This window comes from Spinacia oleracea, chromosome 1, assembly GCF_020520425.1.
Source record: "Spinacia oleracea cultivar Varoflay chromosome 1, BTI_SOV_V1, whole genome shotgun sequence".
Taxonomy (NCBI): domain Eukaryota; kingdom Viridiplantae; phylum Streptophyta; class Magnoliopsida; order Caryophyllales; family Amaranthaceae; genus Spinacia; species Spinacia oleracea.
Window position 1 is genome coordinate 132,974,461 of NC_079487.1, and position 5,582 is coordinate 132,980,042.

General features: G+C 37.2%; 1 long non-coding RNA gene across 1 annotated transcript; it reads right to left on the bottom strand.

Annotated features, from left to right (window-relative positions):
- Positions 1 to 3,855: 3,855 nt before the first annotated feature.
- Positions 3,856 to 5,372, bottom strand: LOC130461465 (uncharacterized). Its single transcript, XR_008921751.1, has 2 exons — positions 4,815 to 5,372; positions 3,856 to 4,073 (listed from the first exon to the last, which is right to left on the bottom strand). It is a non-coding gene; the product is annotated as an uncharacterized lncRNA (long non-coding RNA).
- Positions 5,373 to 5,582: the final 210 nt, after the last annotated feature.

A 5,582-nucleotide genomic window follows, 5' to 3' on the forward strand; every position in this document is an offset into this window, starting at 1 on the left:
GTCTGTTATCTCATTCTAATACTAGGTGGCTCCTAGATAGTGGTGCTTCTGACCATTTTTGTCATGATCTATCTCAATTTACTGACTATAAGCCTATTGACAAGTCCAACACCTTTATTACATTACCTGATGGGAGTAAAGTTGTTGTTAACAATATTGGTTCTGTGATGATAAATGGAGATATAACACTGACCAATGTGCTGCATGTACCAGAATTCAAGTATAACTTGATATCTGTACATAAACTCTGTCAGGACTTGGGTTGTGAAATTCATTTTACTCACAACAGATGTTTTGTTTACTGTCAGCAAGGGAAGCTGATTCCTCTTGGTGAGGTGCAATCTGGTCTATACAATTTGGCAGAATCTAGGGTGGAAGGAGCTCACTCTGTGCAGACACACAACTGTAGTATAGCTTGTTCATCTACAGTGGATAATGCAAAACTCTGGCATCTAAGGCTAGGACATTTACCTTTCAATAAATTGAAGTACATAGATCCTAGCTATGAAATTGGTGATTGTATGCAAAACACTATTTGTCAAGTATGCCCTGCAGCAAAACAAACTAGACTTAGTTTTCCTCACAGTGAGATTAAGTCTGTTAATCCTTTTGATTTGATACATTTGGATGTGTGGGGACCTCATTCTGTAAACACTCCATCTGGTTGCAATCAGTTTTTGACTATAGTGGATGATTACACCAGGTTTACTTGGATACACTTTCTGAAACACAAAAGTGACTGTGTTGCTATCATTGAAAATTTCTTACATATGGTACAAACTCAGTTTGGTGTCATGGTTAAGTGTGTTAGATCTGATAATGCTAAGGAATTGTGTGAAGGTGATATGAAGAAATTATATTTGAAACTTGGAATCTTAATTCAAACCAGCTGTAGTCATACACCTCAGCAAAATGGAGTTGTAGAAAGGAAACATAAACATCTGTTAGAAACAGCTAGGGCATTGTATGTTCAGTCCAAAGTTCCACAGAAGTTTTGGGGTGAATGTGTTCTTTGTGCAGCCTATTTGATTAACAGAATGCCACTCCAATCAATAGGCTTTGAATCACCATATTTCAGAATGTACAAACAGACTCCAAGTCTTAAACACTTGAGAACTTTTGGTTGTCTCTGCTATGTGTCTACTACAAAGGTTGGTAGATCAAAAATGGACAACAGAGCCACACCTTGTGTGTTTTTGGGGTATTCAACCACTCAAAATGGATACAAAGTGCTGGAAATTGATACACACAAATTCTTTGTATCCAGAGATATTCATTTCCATGAAAAACATTTCCCATTTCATCTCTACCATAAACACAACTCTTCCCTTACTCCATACACCAGTGCCATTTATCTACCAACTCTCCTTTCATCTGATGTTTTTGATACACCAGATTTCTCCACCCTTGCAACCACATTCCCACCTCACACCTTGGAAACATCTGATCATACAAACACAAACTTCTCACCTGACCTCACAAATACAATTCTTTCTCCATTACATTCTTCACCCTCAGATTCCATTTCCTCTTCTCCTTTACAGACTAATCCCAATTCCACTCCTAACTTTCCTCAATCCCATTCTGAAACCATTTCTCATTCTGAACATGCTCATGTTGCACCATCCATTCTCCCAACAAGACAATCAAGCAGATCACACAAAAAACCAGGGTATTTAGATGCATATGAATGTTTCTCTGCATACACTGATAAAGATGATCTCATCCCAATCACAAAACACTGGTGCAATCTAGTATCTTATGTGACTTTCCCTGATGAGTTTCAAGCTTTTTTGTCTCAATCATGTGACATTACTGAACCTACAACATATACAGAAGCTGCTCAACAACCTTTGTGGGTTGAAGCAATGAAGAAAGAACTGGAGGCACTAGATAAAAACTATACTTGGGAGTTGGTGGAACTACCTCAAGGAAAGAAGGCAATAGGATGCAAGTGGGTCTTTAAAGTCAAACTGAAATCAACAGGAGCACTAGAAAGATGCAAAGCCAGACTAGTGGCCAAAGGCTTCAATCAGAGATATGGCATTGACTATGAAGAGACATTCAGCCCAGTTGTGAAAATGAGTACTATAAGGTGCTTAATTGCTGTTGCTGCCAGTAAGAATTGGCCATTATTTCAGCTAGATGTGAACAATGCATTCTTGCATGGTGATCTAAAAGAGGAAGTATATATGCAAGTTCCAGAAGGCATCCCTAATCCTACCAAGAAAGTATGCAGATTAATCAAATCTATCTATGGTTTGAAGCAAGCTTCAAGACAGTGGCATGAGAAGTTGATGCATGCTTTGGAAACACAGGGATTCATTCAATCTAAACATGATTACAGTTTGTTTATCAACAAGCAAGATGGTCACATTAATATAGCAGCTGTGTATGTAGATGATGTTATTCTCACAGGAACAGACACTGCTAAACTTCATGACTTGAAAGCTTATTTACATTCAGAATTCAGCATCAAGGATCTAGGGCAACTTCACTACTTCCTTGGTTTGGAAGTTGGATACACTTCAGAAGGAATCATTTTGAGTCAGAAGAAATTCACTAAAGATTTGATTGACAATTGTGGTTTTGACACTTCAAAGAGATCAATCACTCCATTGCCTGTCAACATTAAGTTATCAAACACAGATGGTGCACTTTACTCTGATATTGAGAAATACAGGTCACTAATTGGGAAGTTGAATTTCCTAACTCACACCAGACCTGATCTGTCCTATGCAGTTCAAACACTGAGTCAGTTTCTGCACAGTCCAAGAGAACCTCATGTTATGGCACTTCATCATACTCTAAGGTATCTAGCTCACACAGCAGGACAAGGGATATTGTTAAAGGCAGCTGATACCATCAGTTTACAGGCCTTTTCTGATTCAGATTGGGCATCTTGCCCAGATTCTAGGAGGTCTATCACAGGGTATATCCTATTACTTGGTGGTTCACCAGTTTCTTGGAAGTCTAAAAAGCAAGGCACAGTTTCTAAATCTTCTGCAGAAGCAGAATATAGGGCAATGGCAGCAGCAGCTTCTGAAGTTACTTGGCTTGTAAGCTTATTGGAAGATTTGGGAGTGCACAATCTAAAGCCAGTAACATTGCATTGTGATAATCAATCAGCTTTGCACATAGCCAGAAATCCAGTGTTCCATGAAAGAACAAAGCATATAGAAATCGATTGTCACTTTACTAGAGATAAAGTGCTGGAAGGATTACTTCACTTATCTTACTTACCTACACAGCAGCAATTGGCAGACATCTTTACTAAACCTCTCTCTTCTACACAATTTCAGACATTACTGTCCAAGATTGGAGCTTGTGGTGCTCAATCTTGAGGGGGGATGTTAGTTATAGCTTTAGCTTTCACGATTGCATAATGTGATGCTGCTGTGATGCTGCTTTCATGCACACATTCTGTTATTCTCCTCTCCTAGTTTTTAGGAGTTAGTTATAACAACTTATAGAATAATCTAGAAGCTCTCATTACTATTTATATCCTACTTTGCTGTAATAATCAGTTAATAAGTTTTGCAATAATAAGAAATACACTGCTTCTCTCTTTTCTTCGTTTTCTCTCAAATCTCAGTTCATATTTTGTCAGGTGCACGTAGAGCTGGCAATGGGTCGGGTTGGGTCGAAATCAGGTCGACCTGTTTATAAACGGGTTGAGATTTCCCCAACCTGAACCCAACCTGTTTAGTTAAACGGGTTGAAAATTTCAACCCAACCCAACCTGGAAATAAACGGGTCAACCTGTTTTCGACCTGCTTACCTGTTTACTTAATTTTTTTTTTGTAAACAATCTGATAACTTAATAACATGTTTTTCAATCTTCTAAATAATAAGTCGTAAATTGGCAAAATTTGCCATTAATTAATATCCTGCCACAAGTCATAAGGCTTAATACATCACCAAATCAGAAATAAAAGTTTAATACGTGACCCAATCCAACATAAAACTAAAATTCAAATAAGTTACAAAGCTAATAAATTGTTCAAATTAAGCTAGTTTAATATGAATCAAACTTTGTTGAAATCTTGAGTTCCTGGTGAAGCCTTCCATTGCTGTAAAAAAAACCAAACATAAATAAGAAACTGTTACTTACAACATTTTAATTCAAATGGCAATACATTACGAGAAACACAAAACAATATTTTAAATTTCAAGAGTTTAGTAATGGAAGTCATGATTTAGAGAGTCATTTTAACAATCTGAATTTTTAACCTTCACATGTTCAACTACAACAAACTGTTTTTGAGCACATAATTTGGTGGTAAATACACGAAAATGCTCAACTTTAAGCTGGTCATTCAGAAATGAAATTCATGTTTTCACTGACTTAAAACATAATGTTCAGTTCTGTTCATTATTTGTGAGATCGAATAATCATCATCATCACTAAAACATCGAAAACCCTAAAAAAAATTAATGACCAGCTAAATTTAGTCTAATTAAAAAATTAATCATCATCGTCGGTTTTGTTAAATTTACTCTAATTAAAAAAATTATTCTCAAACAAAAACCCTAAAAAATCAAAAAACCCTAGAAAAATTGATTTGATTCTGAAACTCGACAAATCACAATGGAATACGGGCACTTCTTAGTACTTATATAAGATCTAACCCTAATCATCATCATCATCATGGTTCTAATTCCTAATCGTAATTGGAGTCAAACTCATGTACTATGTTATCACCAATTCACCAAGACAAACAAAACCCATCTTAACAACAAATAGAAACAACAAAACAAAAATAAATTATGACCACACAAAAAAATTGAATGAAAGTTTTCAAAACACATACTTGATACTTGGATGTTGAATCAGAGTGAGTGATCGACTAGCGTTGCGTTGAGCCGGAGACCGACGATCGGCGCGGTGGTGAGTGGAGATCAATGAGAGGCGCCGCTTGAGAGATTAGGGTTTCAGTTTAGAGAGAATGAGATAGACTGAGAGAGAGAGAGTGAGAGAGAGACTGAGTGTTTGAGTGAGAGAATGAGAGGCGTGAGATATGCTAGGGTTTTCTTCATATGATATTAGAGAATAAGACTTAAAAGCTAAAGCCCAAAAAAAAAGCCCAGAAATAATTAAAGTTTTTTAGTGATTTTTTTTTTAAAACATTTAAGCGGGTTGTGGGTTGGGTTAGCGGGTTGACGGGTTGGCGGGTTGACCTGTGACCCAATAATTAAACGGGTTAGACGGGTTGCTTTCGGGTTGAAGTTTTCAACCTGACCCAACCCATTTATTAAACGGGTTGGGTTGGGTTGACCTGTTTAGCTAAACGGGTTGGAAAATCTTGACCCAACCCATTAATAACGGGTTGGGTTCGGGTCGGGTTGATGGGTTGGGTCAGCTTTTGCCAGCTCTAGGTGCACGGTGTACCCACAACATGACACACTCAATAACTTAAAACCATATTTTGAGATATAAGATTAATTTTTTAGCAGCCAAATCAGCAAATACATAACACAGAATTGCGGAGTACTCCGTAATTCGTGGCACGAAAGTACGAAACACTCTACAACACCTTTTATTTCTTTAGTACTGATACTAGCTTGTTATTAACTGAACA